Here is a 19,412-nt window from a genome sequence, read left to right on the forward strand (position 1 = left end):
CAGAAACACACAGTCACTGGATGATGTCAAAAAGACCTGGGAGATAAAGGAGCTGATCACATGCAAAACAACCCATGTGGTCTATGTCGTGGAATGCCCATGCCCCATGAGGTATGTGGGCAGCACAATATGTGAACTTAAAAAACGCATACTGGAACATGTGCGTGCCACTATCCACAAAGACAAGGCTAACGCAATAGCCAAGCACATGGAACTGTATCATCAGAGTGACTGGAGCCAACTGAAATTCTTTGGTCTGGAAAGTGTCCCCAAGAAAGATCGAGGAGGAGACAGAGAAAGACTCTTAAGACAAAAGGAATCCCGCCATATCCTAAACCTACGAACCTTAACGCCCTATGGGCTGAATCAATCTGAAGAACTGTATATACATTTATGAAAACTTCTCTTTTCTTAACTTTTGTGATGCCCAATATATATTTATTCCATGTTGACTGATGTTAACAGGTGCAAAAGAAATAAGTAATGACGAAAATGTGATACTATAATAGTGAAATCACCCAAGCGGTTGTTAGAATAATGAAGGTGGAATTAAGCATTATGGGGAATCTGTGATATTAAGAAAGCCTCACACTATGTGAGAATCAATTTATACTTATAAATCAGTGATACCGATAATGCTGAGTTTAATTATATGATTCCTACATATATAATGTCATCCCACCAGAGGGAAAATATTTGAAACAAAATAATGCAGCTGCTCAGAAACAAACGGAGTCAAAATTGTTACCATACTGTTTCCTAATTCCACTAGAGGGAACTTAATATCACTATCATGTCACAATATCTTTATTCGCATCTAATGAAATATAAAATGTAAAAATTGGGCGATATGAAGCAATATCGACACTTTGATAAAAAAACTACATGTCCCATAAAGCTTAGAGGCTCTGACACACCCCGAACAGGAAGTGATGTATGAAACACATTGTATTGTGGTATATCATGAAGGGGTAGCCCAGAGAACGGTTGATCGTGAGCAAGGTATTTGTAATACCGAAACGCGTAGATCGGAACATCTGCCTGTGGAAATGTAACTTAAAAACGATAAAATAAAAAAACTGCAAAAAGAATACCCGTGGAGTGCGACCCATTTGTTTCCTGTGAGGGAGCTGTGGACAATATATATATATAAATATATATATATATATATATATATATATATATATGTGTATATATTACCTACTGGCGGTCGCCAGTAGGTATATATAGTTAGGATTTTTTCTCTATGGGATTTTTGAAAATTCTATGTCTAATAACTTTGGCGTTTGTGGACGGAATTGGCTGAAATTTTCAGGAAAATGGAACATTTTGTTTCTGAGCAGCCCCTGAAAATTTGGGGGGGGTTCGTCAAGGGGGGGCCGAGAAAAAGGGGGGTCCCAAAACGTGTTTTTAACATTGAGTTTTCCATAGGGCGGTTGGCCTCACTTTTAGCCCGAACGGCTGAATGGATTTGCACGAAACTTGGCAAAATTGTAGGGACTGGTAGCCCGATGTGCCTTTGCTAGGTCTCAATATATGTGTTCCAGTGGATTTTGAGAAATTAACGTTCAAAAAAAGATATATATCTGTAACAGCGGACCAGGCAGCGCTCCGGTTCGCGGACTTTACGCGTTACGGAGCTTTGTGAAGCGAAGCTGATTGGTTCTCCGGCGTCTGTAAACATTCCAAACAGTCCGTAGCGGCCGCCATCTTGTCTCTCGGTAGGATCGAGAGACAAGAGGAGGCCAAAGCGAAGGGGCAAATGACCATAAGGGGGCATAGTAGATCCTCCCTGACCCTCTAGGTTTGATGTGGAGGTTTTAAAAGGGCCCCGCGGGGCAAAAAAAAAAATAATAATAATAATCGAACGGCTGAATGGATTTGCACGAAACTTGGCAAAATTGTAGGGACTGGTAGCCCAATGTGCCTTTGCTAGGTCTCAATATATGTGCTCCAGTGGATTTTGAGAAATTAACGTTCAAAAAAAGATATATATCTGTAACAGCGCTCCGCTTCGCGTACTTTTCGCGTTACGGAGCTTTGCGAAGCTGATTGGTTCTCCGGCGTCTGTAAACATTCCAAACAGTCCGTAGCGGCCGCCATCTTGTCTCTCGGTAGGATCGAGAGACAAGAGGAGGCCAAAGCGAAGGGGCAAATGACCATAAGGGGGCATAGTAGATCCTCCCTGACCTCTTAGGTTTGATGTACCATTTTGCCAAGTTTGGTGTAATTCCGTTCAGCCATTCAGGCTGTAGACGTATCTAAATGTCCTATGGAAAATTGCATGGGGAAAACACATTTGAAAGTGTTGAAATTTAGAACCAATTAAAATGTTACTTTGGTTTTGTATTTGTGTGTGATGAAAGTTAATTGGTTATGTATATATCTAAAATGAGAGGAAACCACAGCCATTTTGTGATACTACTGTCTGAGGTACAATTGTGAGGAATTTTTGGTGGTCAATTGCTGGTGTTTGATTTACACAGTACTAACACTTCTCCTACTTTTAAAAAGGTGAGTTGTTAATTTGTAAGGGGATCTATGTTGTACACTTGAAGATAATTTGAAAAATGTTTTCTGTTATTTATTTACAGTCCTTCTGTTATACTAAATACTTGATAAAGTTAGTTTTATATTATGTATTACTAAAAACGATAAATGAAAGTGATTATTTTTTTCTGCAATTTACAGTAAGCAATTTCAAAATAAAATGGCTCACAATGAAGAGACCGTGGCAATTTCTTTTGAATTATCCACTACATGTATTGAAATTGAGAGCACCAATAATGAGATATTGTCACAAGGAGGAGATGACTTGAATGATTTTTTGGATCAATCTGTTGATGGCGAATTTATCGAATGTTTGGAGACCATAGAGTTAGAAGAATCATCATTGCAGACTTTTCATGAGGAGATTCCAGATGAGATCATTGAAGAGGAAATTCCTGATGAGGACATGTTACTAGTTCTTTCAAATTTTGAAAATTCAGAAGAATAAATTTATATTTAGAAATCAAAAATTGTTTGAGACATTATTCATTTTTATTTTTAATTTATGAGGTTGTAGCGAAGTGATTGTAGTATAAAATGAGACTTATAGTATAGAGTGCAACATTTTTATGTTACATGGTAAGTTTACTCATATTTACTTTCCTTCTCCCACTATATTATCTCCAATGTGTATTTGATATCTCTTCTTCATCTCCGGCCTCCTTTCTCTCACTGTCTGTCTCTGATGCATCTTATCGCTGCCATTTTGTGTAATTACAGAAGAGAGTAAAAAAAAATTCGTTCGGAACGTGAAAAGGGGGCAAAGTAGAGTACACCTGCCCTGAGCAGTTCTTAGCCATGTTATCCAATGGGAGGTGGATAACATGGCTAAGAGCATTAGCTCGGTAATGCATGAATATCGCTGACTTTTTAGCGATATTCATGCATTGCGGCCGTTTTTTATCGCATTTGCGATAAACCTTGATAATAGCAAGGTTTATCTTCGATAATTTCTGACGATGCTTAGCGGTAAAAAATTCGTTGCTAAGCATCGTTAGCGATAAATATCGCTTAACTTTGGTAATATGCACGTCTGTTAACGTTCGATTCGAAGGAAATGAGGAAAAGTTGAAAAACATTGTCTGCGCCATCTTGCCTTTTTTGAAATGCCACACTTTTGTCGTGCACGGCAGCCATTTTAGATGCCTTGACCAGACCCACTCTCTGCACGCTGTCGATCCTTAGCATGGCTCCCCACCTTCGCAAGCATCTTCCCCAGGCACTGGTCACCCCCGCTCTCTGTGTTATGCATGGGCAATAAACCTCCCCCCATCTGCGCTGCTCTTCCTTGAGAATCACACTCTGTGCCCGCCCGACACCTCCCTTTCGCCCTATTCACTACCGCACCCTCTGACACTCCTCTTCCTCTGTGTCCGATTGTCCAGGCTATCAGCTAGCCCTGCAGATGTAGTTTATGGCCCCAGCTGTAAAGAATCACCCCTCTTCAAAGGAGTTATAGTAGATCAAGGCCCACACCCGATGAGATCCGTCACACCACACGTGTTCCTACTATCTGAAAACCATCCTGTATTGTGATTGGGGAGGGGACCGAGCCTGAAGCGGAAGATTCCAGGGATGACTCTTTGTACATCAAAGTTTTTAAAATTATGTGTCATATTAAAAATATATAGCACTCCAACAAAGTAGTAGGATTATAAAACTTTAATAACTTATAAATATATACAACAAAACAAAAACAGTAAAAACATTTAAACAACGAAGAGACCGTGGCATTTTCTTTTGAATTATCCAATACATTTATTGAAATTGACAGCACCAATAATGAAATATTCTCACAAGGAGGAGATGACTTGAATGATTTTTTTGATCAATCTCTTGATGGCGAATTTATCGACTGTTTGGAGACCATAGAGTTACAAGAATCATCATTGCAGACTTTTCATGAGGAAATTCCTGATGAGGACAGGTTACTAGTTCTTTCAAATTATGAAAATTCAGAAGATGTTGCCTGGGTGCCGCACTGATTTGGGTATTCGGCGTGGGGCGTACCGGGGGGTGGATTGTCAGTAGCGGTCTGTTGTGCGAATAGTTCCAAGGCAGCAGAAAGCGCTGAAATCTGGATGTCACGAAGGTGATGTCTAGTAAGTTGCCGCCCAGCAAATAACGGCGTGGGGCGCCGCGGGGGTGAGTGAGTCCAGTAGGCACCACAGCTATACTTATCGGCATTGCAGAATTACTGCTGGGGACAATGCCTGTGCTGTAGCAGGGTCACAGCAGAAACAAAAAGGATTCTGTTGAAGATGTTGTTGGTTTTCAATTTGAAAACAGTTCTGGTGTCAACTGCTATGCTAATGTAGTGGTTAATGTTTTGTTTTCTCTAGAAAATGTAAAAGAGGGGGAGGCAGTCCATAGTTCCGGTAAAAGGGCAAAGGAAAGGATCGGTGGTTTGAACTATCAGTCAAAAAGGGGAGGGGGTGCAACAATTTTTCCTACCGGGTCACACTGTGCTTTCACCGGAACTGAGGTCTGCAGGATTCTAGTCATTCAAACTGAGGCTGGTGGCAGCATGGGAGCGCCAACGTCCCGCGGCTACAGTTTCGTCACTCCACGGGCAATCATGGCAGTCATTCCCCATCGGGGGTGTCTGCGGGGGTCGGAGACTCCCGCGGCTCCTCTAGAATCTTCAAGGTCGTGGAGGACTACGGTGTAAACGGGTTGAACGCTACCAACCAGAATATAAGGTTCTTAAGTATTGCCCGGCGGTGTCGCCTCTTGAACCCACAAGATATTTAACAAATGAAGAGGCAGTGAGGTTCCGTGACAATTGTAAGTGATGTTTTCGACTCGCACGAATATGGTCGAGTCTGGTATCTAAGAACCGCAAATGACGAGTGTAGTAAGTATGCGCAGTTTCGCTGTGCTAACTTAAACCGTTCGTTTGATATGTGGGTTTTTCATCTGTACCCACGGGTTCCATCTTAGATACGGCATCCATTTTGTCTCTTGCCCTCAAGTAGCCAGCGAACGGACACTGTCCGCTTCGTTACCCTGGGACTCTCAAGATATTTGTGGAAGACACATGTTCTTTGTAAATATCTTTTACGATGAGGGGGATGATACTGTAAGGCAGATGGCCCCGCTTGAGGCTCATCTTGCCGTGCCGGTTTATTGTCTCAGCCGTGCATCTCATTAGGCACGTCCCTTTGATGCCTGTATCTCATGTTTCCCGATACCTCCCCTTTTACACCCTTTTCGATCTCCCCACTGTCTCCATTTTCCTCTGCACCTGTCTTTGTCCCTATTTCGATCTGTTTTACTGCCGATTGGAATTCACTAATGTTGGGAAGATGGGTTTTTACAGTTGGGAACCGCCAAATGTTTCCGCACTTATGTTCCGGACCTTATGTGTATCAAAGTGACCAAAGCGACCCCTCTGAGGGATAATTATGGGAACCAGGTTGTAAACTTTTGTGTACCACGTTGTCCTATGAGTAAATTCTGTATAAAAGGAGCGCTCCACAGAACCAATTTGAAGCAGTCTCCCCAAGTTGCACGTGTTGTACTTGTTGTGACTTCTGTGTTCCCTGCAGTAAATAAACCTTGAATCTTTGACGCCCAAGGAAGTGTCCCGTGTCTCTGTAAATTGTGCGCCGAAACAGGTATCCCATGAAGGTTATAGGTGTTGTTCCCTGGCACCGCTGGTACTGTTAAAAGTCCAGTCCTTCAGTTGGCGCCCAGCGTGGGGCGACTTCAGCGGTACCGGTCCAAAAGCCTGATGATCGTGAGGAACTTCGTGTGAAATTTCCGAGGGAAGGTGCACCCCGCTTCATCGATCCTGTTGTCGAAATAAGTGGCCCGAAGTTTTTCCCTGCGAAGATTCCCGCCTCCTGACGGCTGCGACGGACCGATGCCCTGACTGTCGACCTGTCTTCGACGCCCGGCGTAGACCTTATGTACAAGCGAGACGATAGACGGGCCTTCCTGGTGACGCCATTGAAGTTCTGAGTTAAGTATTTGTGGGTCGCTCCCAGTCCTTAGTGGTTGTTCTAGCTTTTGAAAGCTTTGTGGTTAGCCTTTAAGGCTTTGTGGTAATAGCTCACTGAGCTTTGTAATAGCCTCCTCAGGCTTTGTGGTTAGCTCTCCGAGCTTTGTAATAGCCTTAAGGCTTTGTTGTATTGCATGGTTCCATTGCATTTGTGGTTCTTAGTATTGGTCCTTAGTATTATTTGACAGTTGCAATTGCCAAAAACCGAGGGTTTTGACTTACACGAGGTTTTATTGCTTCGGTAATCCTTGAAGTTTGATACTAGGTTAGTGTGCATGATGCCTAGCCATAGTGGTTTGTTTCGTATTTTCAAATGTTGCGCAATGGATTCCCGGTTGGAGGACTCATGTCCGATACCTCCAGTTGGAACTCCGATACATGATCTTTATAGTCGACATGGGGTGGGTCCTATAATATATAATGATTACTGGGTCCGTTATACAAAGAAAGACGGTGATCTTAGATGGCCACCACATGGAACTTTTGAACTTTCGATTTTAGATAATCTTGAGGCTAAATTATTTTTAAAGAAAGCTAGGCCAGCTATGTTTGATTCCTTTCGGATATGGCGTAAAGAGGCCAAGCAGAAAGAAATCAAACAACTTAAAAAGAATCAAAAACAAGAGTTCGTTCCTGTAATGCAAGCTATAAAAGAATATAGACAAGACAAAGAAGAAAAAGACATGGAAATCGCTACTAGATTGCATCACATGAAAATAGATAAATGTTACCCAGTTTTACCGAATAATCTAGAAAAGAAAGAAGAAGATTTGAAGGAGGATTGCTTGCTGTCATATTTGATGAAATCACCACCTCCTTATGTACAGGGTGCTACTGCTCCTGTAGTTGCTCCTGTAGTACCTCCTGTTGTACCTCTTGTTGCTCCAGCGGCTGCGGGTCAGCCCGCTGTTAACCCTACGTTTGTTTCACCACCTGTTCTTGTTCCTACTGCTCCTGTACCTGTACCTTCGCAGACTGTTGTTTCTGCTACTCCAACTACCTTGTCCGTTTCTACTATGCCTTCTTTCACCTCCAGTGTTGTTGCCCCTGTTTTTCTTTCCCCTTCTGTTCGTAAGCGTGTTCCTAACTCTGTTGCTACTCTTTATTCACCTCTTTCTGGTCCGTTATTTTCGTCTGATTCGTCTGAAACTCCTCAGAGACGGAGTCAGATCCCTAGTGGTAGGGAGAAAGAGACGTTAGTAACAATGGCACATAGGTGGATAAGACGTCCTGCTAATTACACTCCACGTGTAATCTTTGATACGTTTTCTCAGTTTAATGAGCCCACGCAGAGATTCGTATTTGAGGAGATGTGTAACTTTTTGAGAGAAGAATGGTGCAATGATGAAATAGATAATGTACCGTCCGACATAATTGAACTTCAGAGTCACTTTTCGAACGGTATGATTATAGGAGACGATGTACGACGTGCCGTGGAACGCTTATTAGCATTCAGACCCACAGCACATTCTCGGGTATCATTAGATGATACCACTGAGAACTGGAAAGCGGTTCCTGGTCAGTATCCTATGAGAGAGGTTCCGCCACTGTGGGTGCCTGGTGATCCTAATGCAAACCCTGTGGTGCTACCGCATTTTCGAAGAGTGTGGATACATCTTCCATGGAAACGATCAAGAAGTTTTGCAAGTGAAGCAATCCTTACCCGATCCGCGTAAAAATCCGGCTGGTTATTATAAGGAGTTATCACAACTGGTGGAAGCTACTATTATGAATATTGCCGACATCGACATGTTGTTTGGCAATGTTGTACCGCAACCAGTTTGGGCTAAAATTCGTCAAGCCAATCACGCAGTTGAATTAGGGGGTGATTGGGCTGCACTGCTAGCAGCTGATGCCTTACAAGTTGGTGGGGCCAAGCCTGAACAGTTGATCTTGGATTTGCCTCAGAAAATAATTACGCTCATGAAAACTCTCATGCCAGCGATGAAGGTGAACTGGGATAAGTTATCAGCTTGTAAGCAAAAGAAAGACGAGAGTGTCTCAGATTTCTTTACAAGGTTTGAGGAAGCGTTTGTCGACCACAGCGGCCAGGACATGGGCGCTGAGGGAGGCCAGCGGTTATTCGTAGACAAATTCGTGTCGAATTTGCTGCCTGAACTAAGCAACAAATTAAAGAATTCAGAAAGTGCGTGGGCAGTTTCAACCCCTGCGCAAATACTAGGAACGGCCCAGTATTATGAGAATAGGGAAAAGGAAGAAAGTGATCGTGTAGAAAAGAAAACGAAAGAACTCAAAACGAAGGTTTTGTTGCAGCAAGCATACCCTCCACGATCAAACCAAAATGATTCGCAACAGCAGTATCGACCACGAGCACAGCCCGATAGGACACAGTCGCGCTCTGACAACTTTGATTCCAGATCTTCACTTGGGTATAATCAGTGCGCATATTGTAGGAAAGAGGGACACCTAAAATATGATTGTCTTGCCTTACGAGACCGTCTGAATGGTGTATCGACACGTGGAAACCGTGGTGGTGGTCCTCAACAGGCACCACGTGGTAGAGGTCGTGGTTCATTCCACAATCAGATTGATCGTCATCAAAATCAATCGGATGTAAATAACTATTTTGACCAGCGAAATGCGGGGTCAGTTCGATCTGCACAGTATAATGTTGATGATTATTATGCAGAGCATGAAACTGTTGTAAATGACCATTACTAGGACAGCCAACGACAAAGAGAGGGAGTAGTGTCAGTTCCGGTCGATCAGAGTGGGCCTTACGTTGCAGTGGCTACATCAGGTGTAGTTGAGCCTTTTCTGTTAGACACTGGTGCGACGAAAAGTTCCATCATGCATTCAAAACTCCCTGGCGCACCTTTGTCTGGCTTAACGAATGTTTCCGTTGGATTCTCTGGCGCTCCTGTTAGTAACCCAGTCTCTAATCCTTTGCCTCTTATGATTGGACCCCGTGAGCTAACCGCTCCACTGATTCTATCTACAGGTTGTGGTGAAAATCTTTTGGGCCTGGATTTGTTGAAACGATTATATGCAACATTGTATTGTTCCCCCGAAGGAGTGGAGCTTACATTGGGACGGAGAGTGATCTCTCCCATGTATTTATCGGTCGATAAATTCCCACCGGAATTGAGTTCCCTCCCTGCGTCCTTATGGGCCACAGGTCCCAATGACGTGGGCCTGTTAGACATTCCACCCTATGTGATTCAATTGAAACAAAATGCGCGATTACCGCGTTTACCTCAATATCGTATTTCTCTTGAGGGCGAACGAGCGCTGTTAGCAATTGTTTATGATCTCATTGGAAAGGGTGTTGTTGAAGAAACTCGTGGAAATGTATGTAATAGCCCTGTATTGCCAATTCTGAAACGAACTGACCCAACCAAACCTCCTGTATATCGTTTCGTTATAGATTTGAGAGAGGTAAATAAAATAGTGGTTCCACAATTTCCCGTGGTCCCTGACATTACGGCTTTATTAACAATGATTCCGGCATCTGCTTCCTGGTTCACAGTGATCGATCTAAAGAATGCTTTCTTTAGCATCCCGATTGCAGAGGAAAGCAGAGACCTATTTGGATTTTCATTAGGAGGTCGCAGTTTTAGGCTAAAACGCGCTTCACAGGGCTACTGTGAGAGTCCGTCAATCTACAGCCAAGCACTTAAAGGTCAGCTTGATGCCTTTGTATTCCCTAAAGGTGCAGCTTTGATTCAATACGTTGACGATCTTTTAGTGGCAGCTGATACAGAAGCTATTTGCAAAACGGCTACAGTATCATTATTGCATTATCTACATGACTTACACCACAAGGTATCGCCTTCAAAACTACAGTATTGTTGTCAAGAAGTTACCTATCTAGGTCACTTATTGTCAAAAGAAGGGAGAAGGTTGACCCCAGAAAGAATTGCAGCGATTTCCTGAATGACTGTGCCAAAAACCCAAAGAGATGTTCGCGCCTTTTTAGGTATTACGTCCTACTGCAGACAATGGATTCCAAATTTTTCATTGTTGGCGAAACCATTGATAGCCCTTACATGCAAAGACGTTTCATCCCCAGTACCTTGGTCTGAAGAATGTCAGAAAAGTTTTTCTGAATTGCGTGATGCGTTGTGTTCGGCTCCTGTGTTGGGCACTCCTGACTACAGTAAGCCGTTTACACTATACGTTCACGAGAGGGATGGTTGCGCGTTGAGTGTTTTGACACAACCTTTTGGTGGTAAGCAACGCCCATGTGCCTATTTTTCTTCGACTTTAGACCCAGTAGCAAGAGCCTTGCCAAGTTGTTTAAGGGCAACAGCGGCAGCTGCGGCGTCCATTCGACAGTCCGCAGGTCTAGTCATGGATAATATGCTCACGGTAATGGTTCCGCATGCAGTCGACACTCTATTGAATCGAACGAAAACTCAACATCTAACGAGTGCAAGATTGTCTGGTTATGAATTGACGTTGCTGGCCAGTCATATACGGATAAAACGATGTAATGTGTTGAATCCAGCAACATTGCTGCCGATCGACACAGAATCAAGTGATGAAGCAGTGCATGACTGCTATCTCAAAACTGAAGAGGAAACTAAGGGTCGTATTGACCTAAAAGATACTCCATTGACAGATCCCGATGGTACTTTATATGTGGATGGTTCCTGTTTCAAGTTACCGAATGGTGATGTAACAACTGCATATGCTGTAGTTACATTGAGAACGATTGTGGAAAATGCAAGGTTAAGTCAGAATTCGGCTCAGGCTGCTGAGTTAATTGCTTTGACGAGAGCGTGTGTGTTGTCTAAAGATAAACGGGTGAATGTGTTTACAGATAGCCAGTATGCGTTTGGTGTGGCACATAGTTTTGGACGACTGTGGAGAGAGAGAGGATTCCTTACGTCACATGGTACGAAGATTCAACATGGCCAGCTTGTAAATGATCTTTTGGATGCACTTACGTTGCCTAAGCAAGTGGCGATTGTTAAATGTAGTGCGCATCGTAAGGTGACGGATGATGTTGGTCGTGGTAATGCGTTCGCGGATGAGACTGCTAAGGAGACTGCCTGGAACCTTAGCACTCGAATGTATGTGACGAGTTCGGTTAGGTGGCCTGCAGAATCAAGTATGTGTGAAAACACTATCGAGAGTGTGAAAGCAATTCAGAATGAGGCCACCGAGACTGAAAAGACGAAGTGGAAAGAAAGTACGGGAAAGTTGGATGCGAATGGTTGTTGGATTGACTTGTCGGAACAGAAAAGATGGATGTTGCCTGATGCGTATGTGCTGGCTGTTGTGACTATGGCACATGGGTTAGCACATATTAGCGCGAAAGGTATCTGTAAATTGCTGTTTCCTGTGTGGAAGAATGATGGTATTACGAAATGTGCTGAACGCTTGGTTAAGAATTGTATGGTATGTATGTTGTACAATCCTGGTAAGGGAACCCCAACTCCTCCTGGTAGTTTTGCTCCCCCTTCATGTCCCTTTGAGGTGATCCAATTGGACTTCATCCATATGGAGCGATGCAATAACTTGAAATACGTTTTAGTTGTTGTTTGCGCATTCTCCCGATGGATTGAGGCCTATCCTCTCAAAGACAATACTGCTTTATCCACTGCGAAAATCCTACTGAAGGAATACTTTCCTCGGTATGGAATGCCTAGAATTGTGTGGTCAGACAACGGAAGTGAGTTTGTGGGGAGTGTGATGAAGAGTGTGTGCAAGGGCCTTGGAATTAATCAGAAATTCCATAGTGCCAATCATCCTCAGTCAGCTGGTTTGGTTGAAGGGTACAATGGCACCCTTAAACTAAAACTAGCAAAGATTCAGGCTACGACAGGTCTTTCATGGCCTGACGCTTTACCCTTAGCATTGCTGTCAACAAGGGCAACTGTACACTCCCGAGTAGGGCTCAGCCCCTATGAAATAGTGTTCGGTCGTCCTGCCAATGTTTGGGGGGTCCCTAGACCGGGTGCCTTTTGTGATCTTGAGTATCCAATGTTGATCGATTATCTTCATGACTTGACTGCTAAACTGAGGTTAATTCACCAACAGGTTCACGAAGCATTGCCGACGCAGACGGAGGGTCCAGGCCACCAGCTCCAGCCCGGAGATTGGGTGGTAACGCGAAACTTTTCGCGCAAGAACAATTTGGATCCCAGGTTCACTGGACCCTATCAGGTCCTCCTTGCCACGAGAACTGCAGTTCGTCTCGAGGGGCGGAAAAATTGGGTGCATGCCACCCATACCAAGAAAGTCTCCATCCCGTTGCCAGCAGACTCGTGGGTGAGGAAAGGCATTGCATCAACTGAAACCGAAGGATTGCCGACGTTTGTACCTTTCAGCGACGCACAACCTGTCGGAGAATCCTCAGTGCAGCAAAAAGGCATTGTTGAACACTTGTCATCAGAAGACTCAAGACCAGAACATTCAGCTGATCAACAGGGCGTTGTCCCTTCAACGGATCTTTTGTTTAACGAACAGACACGTCCTGGGAAAACCCAATATTTTTTGCGATCCAGCACTAAAGACTAATAAAAAACCCCGTTCTGTCCCTTGACAAGTGCATTATCCCGTTTTCCATGATCAGTTTGAACACTCATACTATTGTAATTATTTTGTACATATTCATTGAGCTTCGTTCCTTACACTTTTTGTTTCCACAGCTAAGAGACATTGATTTCGCATATATACATATATTTGTGAAATAAAGGCCGTAGGGCCGCGCGCGTACTTCCTTCTGGTTAGTAGGTCTTGACGCTAGGTTAAAGACCGTCGGTTCCTGGGAACTCCTAGGAATTGACTATTGCTACACAGAACGAAGTGCGTCAAGAAACGTTGCGGACGGTCATAGGGAATGGCATTTTCGAAGCTGATGGACTTGGAAAGAGCTCAAGCACAAAGATTCAAGCTGCAGCAACTCAGTCGTACCAAATGTTTTGTGTTCCAAATGTTCGTACTGTTTGGGACTGTTTCTGCGTTATTGGCGGGTGGAGTATATTACACGATGTCTTACTTCTTGCCTTCTACCATACCTACTCTTACCTCTGACCTTAAACTCATCTCCACTGTTTCTCCTCATTCTTTTCACATTTTACCTGAACACGAGCAGGCTAGACGTGCAGAATTCAGCAACAATTCCTTTATTCAGCTCCTTCATCAGCATCAGTTAGTGGTTAACACTACTAATTGTTGGGTGTGTGGGTTGATGCCGCATACTACGGATAAGGGAATTCCATATCTGGTGTTACCGTATAGCTCCCAAGGGTCTGCTCGAGCATTTCAAACAATGTTTCGAAGCGCACTGGGTTTCCACCCCATTCGAGAACCACGTTCCCCCTACTCTGGTCCTACCTCGTATCAAAAATCTTTGTCTATAGCAATAGAGGATTTAGATAGTGATATCTATGATCCCTCGCTTATCCCTGAAGAAGAGGTACAAGCCTATAGGGTCCTAAGTAGAGGCGAATATAGTGTGTTCACTGGTGAAAAACAGCTTAAAAGCTCGCCTCCGATATGGGTCGTACCCCACATTGGCAATTTTTGTTTAATAGGTCGCGGCCGTAGATCGAAAACCCGACTTGGAGAGAGTGCTTGCACTGAAAATTATATTTTGCCAATGGTCTCGTCCCCTGTGTTTTTGGCTGCCAAGGGTACATACTTTATTTGTCATGATCGTGCGTATGCATGGTTGCCCTCTGACTTCATGGGCTCATGTTTTATCGCAAACTTGTTGCCTCCGACGTTTACTGTAGATGCAGATTATCACAAAACTAGAGTTGTGAGAGGCGTAATTAGCGAAGAGGATACTGCCGGTCAAGAGGCAGGAGACTTTTTCAAGGGTTTCCTCCCATTTTGGGGACCTATGGTTAATAGTAGGAACCTGAGACAGTTGACTCGAGTGGTAGAATCGACAGCTAATATTACTGCCAGTGCCCTTGGTAATATCACCACAGAACTTCAGGCGGATAGACTTATGACGTTACAAAACCGTATGGTTTTAGACGTGATCTTAGCAGATCGAGGTGGGGTATGTAAGGTGATCCATTCGAGCTGCTGTATTTTCATTCCTGATAACGCTCCGACTGTCTATCAAGCCATCTCGAAGTTGCATAAAATCTCCGAATCCATACACGTGGATGTAGGGGATTGGACGCTACTTGGATGGTTTTGGGGCCTGATGTCGACTTGGGGTTGGAAGATTCTGATGATCATTGGAGTTGTTGTAGCGTTCCTGTTCACGTGTTGCCTTTGCGTGCAGTGTGGTCCTGCCTTATGTGGCCTCTGTGCTACAACGTGTATGAGACAGCCACCTGTTACCAAGGGGTCTCGATTGGACAGAGCTATGCTACAGCAACATCTCGAGGGTCTGATGAATATTGAATATGATTCCGACTAGTGCTTGCCTACATGAGGGCAAAAGGAGCGTCTGAGGTTCCGTGACAATTGTAAGTGATGTTTTCGACTCGCACGAATATGGTCGAGTCTGGTATCTAAGAACCGCAAATGACGAGTGTAGTAAGTATGCGCAGTTTCGCTGTGCTAACTTAAACCGTTCGTTTGATATGTGGGTTTTTCATCTGTACCCACGGGTTCCATCTTAGATACGGCATCCATTTTGTCTCTTGCCCTCAAGTAGCCAGCGAACGGACACTGTCCGCTTCGTTACCCTGGGACTCTCAAGATATTTGTGGAAGACACATGTTCTTTGTAAATATCTTTTACGATGAGGGGGATGATACTGTAAGGCAGATGGCCCCGCTTGAGGCTCATCTTGCCGTGCCGGTTTATTGTCTCAGCCGTGCATCTCATTAGGCACGTCCCTTTGATGCCTGTATCTCATGTTTCCCGATACCTCCCCTTTTACACCCTTTTCGATCTCCCCACTGTCTCCATTTTCCTCTGCACCTGTCTTTGTCCCTATTTCGATCTGTTTTACTGCCGATTGGAATTCACTAATGTTGGGAAGATGGGTTTTTACAGTTGGGAACCGCCAAATGTTTCCGCACTTATGTTCCGGACCTTATGTGTATCAAAGTGACCAAAGCGACCCCTCTGAGGGATAATTATGGGAACCAGGTTGTAAACTTTTGTGTACCATGTTGTCCTATGAGTAAATTCTGTATAAAAGGAGCGCTCCACAGAACCAATTTGAAGCAGTCTCCCCAAGTTGCACGTGTTGTACTTGTTGTGACTTCTGTGTTCCCTGCAGTAAATAAACCTTGAATCTTTGACGCCGAAGGAAGTGTCCCGTGTCTCTGTAAATTGTGCGCCGAAACAGGTATCCCATGAAGGTTATAGGTGTTGTTCCCTGGCACCGCTGGTACTGTTAAAAGTCCAGTCCTTCAGCAGGCGCTGGAGACTGGAAGGCAGGAAACAAGGTTTTATTTTCTCCGGAGGAGAAACACGTCAGTTGGACAGCAGGTATCGTTCTGAGGTGCTCTGCTCGCATCTCTGAGGCCTGGCCTCTTATACACAAGTTAATCACTTTATTGCATGAAACACATTCTTGTTAATACTTTGATGTACGAAAAAGACATCCTCGGAATCCCCCTTCGGGCCCGTTCCCACACATATCTACAGTAGAAGTCCCCACCCTGGTCACAGCAGGTGATGACTATCGCGCAGCTGGATATTCCTGCCAATTCATGGAATGCGGGGTTCGATCGGATCTCATGGGGTGGGGGCTTTGATCAACTCGGGGGTCCTTTGATGAGGGAAGCTTTCTATTGCACGGGGAGGGGCAAGGGATAGTATCGGCAGAGCTGGGTGTCGGCCTGGGAACGGGGAAGACAAACGGGCACACGGGGAAAAGGGGGTTTGCATCTAAGGGCCGGGGATCATGAAAGGGAAGAAGGGAGGTGTCGCGCTGGGAACAGGATGAGGGCCTGGGGCAGAGCAGCGCCGAAGAGGGGTTTATGACTCAAGGCAGGTGCAAGCAGGGGGTTGTCGGCATGTGGGGGCTGCCTGCGAGGCTAGGAGAGGGAGAGACGCGCTGGTTATCAGAAAAGGGCAGGGAAGCCATGGTGTTCAAAATGGCGGCTGTTTACGTGCACGAAAGGGTTCGAGAAGAGCAAGAGGGCGCCGATAATGTTGACGGTTTCAGCCTAACTTTCAACAGTCCTCCCTTTTCAACATATCTAGCCAACTTGCTTACTCAATGTCAATTTTCATCAAATTCCTAACCTCGGTATCATACAATGCCCTCACGCGTTCGCTTCCAAAGTCCGTAGTTTTGGGGAAAATACAACTTGCACATAAAGAACACAGAGGTGGCAGACATTGAATTCCTAAGCATAGATCACATATTACAACTACAGGAATCAGGATAATGGTGAGCAGTCTCCAGCCCCAGTTCTTAACGGTGTCCCAGAACCAACCACCAAGCGACCATTCTTCTTGTTCTTGGTGGACTTCCGAAGAGAGTCTGTGAAGGTGTTCGATGGCTTTGTACACTGAGGGTGAGTTGTCCGGTATGTATGTACAACAGCTGGACCCAATAATGCGGCATGCTCCTCCACGGTCCGCCAGAACCACATCTAGAACCAGGCGGTTCTGAAGAGCCACCAGACGGACCGCTTGGAGCTCGGCAGTGTTGTTAGCAAAGATACCAGCTGTGATGTTCATGGTTGTTTCAACTGCCTGAGTTAGATGTCGGATGGCGCGGCTGTTCGCCATCGGGCCCCAGAGGGGGACGAGTCCTTTCATAGCATCGAGGAACTGCGCTCCTGTTGAGTCGGCTTGCTCAATGTCTTTGGCTCGTTTTTGTCTATGGTGATCCGCTGGGGCCACATAAGTCGGGGGAAGGACGAAGGAGATGAAACAAGTGCCCCCCCAGCCTCTGGGGAGCCAGGTGTAGGCCTTTGTGCCGCAGACGAAGTACATGTTTGGGGATGACACAAAGGATGGTGGATCCGTGGAATCCAAAGTTCTGGTGAAGCGGCAGGCGCTGTGGCCCACCAGCTGTGTCCCAAGTCCTTCTACACACATGTGGCCTGTGACGTTGATGACCGACAGGGCTACAGTCAGAGTGGCAGCCGTTCGTTTCCGCAGATAAGAGAAGGTGGGTCTGGTTGGATTGTTAAACACCTGCATTTCGATTCGTTCCTTTTCAGGGATGTCCACGTGGATTGAGTCGTGGGGGGTCAGCGGGCAGAAGTGTGTCTTTGTTTTGTTCCGCCCGACCCCGTGAGAAAAATGCGCTGCGGTTCTGCTGGAGGTGGCATTGTCCTTATAGCTTTCTTGCAGGAGGATCAGCCAAGCAAGGCAGGAGCCGTGAACAGAGAAAGGTGAAGGGATGAATGGTATCGAGTGTCCAGTGGCGTGGGGTAGCAACCCACAGATCCAGCAGTTGGTGGCATTGGTGGCAAGATTGTGTTGGTGAAGTAGCTGCACGAAAGAGTTATTCCAAAACTCCTTTCGCCTTTCTCTTAGTTGAGGAGAGAGCGAAATCAGATAATGTTCCTTCATGGTGGTAGGCTGAGCAGTGGTTAGGAATGCTTCGTGAGCAGGTGCATGTTCCTCCATAATCCAGAGCGTGGTCATGAGGAGAAAACAGAAGAGGATTGTGATGAAGAGTACAATTGTCTTTGAGCTGTGAAGTTTGTCTGTTCTTGGGTTTCTGTAGCGGGTATTTCCTGTTGCTTCCATCATCTTCTTATCTGGCGCTTCCATCATCTTCGAGGTGCTCGGTAGCGGGCAGAACCACAGACTTTGTTTAGTTCTCTCCCGGTGACCCTTGGTTGTGTCTAGGTCACCGTTCTGAGATTTTAACTCGGTCCGTGGCCTACTTAGCCGAAGCTCCCTCCTTTCGACGCAGGAAATACCCTTCTCTAGATGGCACAGTGGGATCAGAGAATTTTGAAAGTTCGAGCGCTTCAGTATCCGGATAGCAGGCCAGTGACGGTCGGTCCTTGTTCAGGAGCTCTTCTTGGTTGTCGATGTTTTCCGTCGTGGCTAGGGTCGGAGAGACCTTCTTGCAGTGGTGTGCATGCAGCCAGTGCCGTTTCCCCTCCACACGAAGAGCCGTCCGGGTGGTGATTAACACTTGCCAGGGGCCCGTCCACCGGGGTTCCAAACTCTTCGATCGCTGAAAATTTCGGATCAGCACGAAATCCCCAGGCTGGATGGTGTGGCCCGGACCCCTGGAAGCATCGGGGATGGCCTGCTGCACCTGCTGATGAATGACAGACAGAGTTTCAGTCAATTTATACAGGTAATCAGACATTAGGACATCCGGGACGTCATGAATGGAGGTAGGTTTTGGGGCAGACCAGACACTCATGGGTCGACCGAAGACAACTTCATAAGGAGTTAAGTGATGTCGGGTGGGGGTAGAGCGCATCGATAGTAATGCCAGTGGGAGGGCGTCTGGCCATTTCAGACCCGTGGTAGCCACTATCTTGGCCAGTTTAAGCTTTAGTGTGGCATTGTGTCGCTCAACAAGTCCGGCAGATTGGGGGTGGAAGACTGCATGAAATTTTTGTTTTATGCCCAATCCCTTTAAGATGAGCTGGATAACTTCGGCTACGAAGTGGGGGCCATTATCACTCCATAAGATACGACAGAGGCCGTAACGGGGAAAAAATTCCTTTAACAGTACCTTTGCAGTGGCCATAGCGGTGTTGTCACGGGTTGGATATGCTTCCACCCACTTGCTAAATGCGCACACCACAACAAGTACATATTTTAGGCCCTGGCACCTGTCTAGCTGGATGTAGTCCATCTGCAGGACTTCAAATGGGTGGTTTGGGACCCCAAATCCCCCCCGGGGTACTACAGTTCCTTTCCCGGGGTTGTGTTGCAGGCATATTAAGCATTGTTGGACCAGGCGTTTGGCGGAATCTGGGATTTTATCATTGTGCCAAACTCTGGAGACAAGTTCGATCATGGGGGCTGACCC

This window comes from Lissotriton helveticus, chromosome 7, assembly GCF_964261635.1.
Source record: "Lissotriton helveticus chromosome 7, aLisHel1.1, whole genome shotgun sequence".
Taxonomy (NCBI): Eukaryota; Metazoa; Chordata; class Amphibia; order Caudata; family Salamandridae; genus Lissotriton; species Lissotriton helveticus.